Source organism: Propithecus coquereli, unplaced genomic scaffold (assembly GCF_000956105.1).
Source record: "Propithecus coquereli isolate 6110/MARCELLA unplaced genomic scaffold, Pcoq_1.0 Scaffold28, whole genome shotgun sequence".
NCBI classification, from domain to species: Eukaryota; Metazoa; Chordata; class Mammalia; order Primates; family Indriidae; genus Propithecus; species Propithecus coquereli.
The window spans coordinates 6,085,920-6,086,548 of record NW_012148396.1 but is presented as its reverse complement, the minus strand read 5'-3'; positions in this window follow the sequence as shown (position 1 = coordinate 6,086,548).

The following is a 629-nucleotide window of genomic DNA, read 5'->3' as shown; positions in this document are numbered from 1 at the left end:
GGAAGGAAAGATGATCAACAAAGTTTGCAAAATTATGCAGTAGCCAGCATGGGGAACTGAATCAAAATCCTACTGGAGAACACTAGGATACACTGCAGTGCTCATGCCAGAGTTATCACAATTCAGAGTTGAGGACACCGGCATATCTACTCACTATTTTCCTATGTCTTTGGATGAAGACTGCATTTCTCTGAGGGTATTAATCCTCTAGCAATTAGAGCTAGTTCTGAACATAAGTCCAGCTTTCTTTCCAGCCAGTATCAAACAAACAAACAACACAGCTCTCGGGCAGAAAGACACGGGCATTTGTGGCAAGTGTCCTTTGCCACATGAAAGTGAATACCGAAGGCCTGGGAGGTAGACACCAACAGCTTCTGTTTCAATCACAATAGATCCTATTGAAAAAAGGAAACATGTATATATTCGTCACTGATTTCTTCTAATTGTAGAATGCATTCACACTCTGGAATCAGATAAATCTGACTTTGAATCCTCAGTCTACACCATGAAGTGGATAACCTGAGGTGGTTCCTGTAACAGCTTCTTAGATCTATCTCATCATTGGAAAAATGGGAATAATGTAATGTATGTAGCAGTAGACTTGTGTTGAAAAGTCCATGAGATAATAA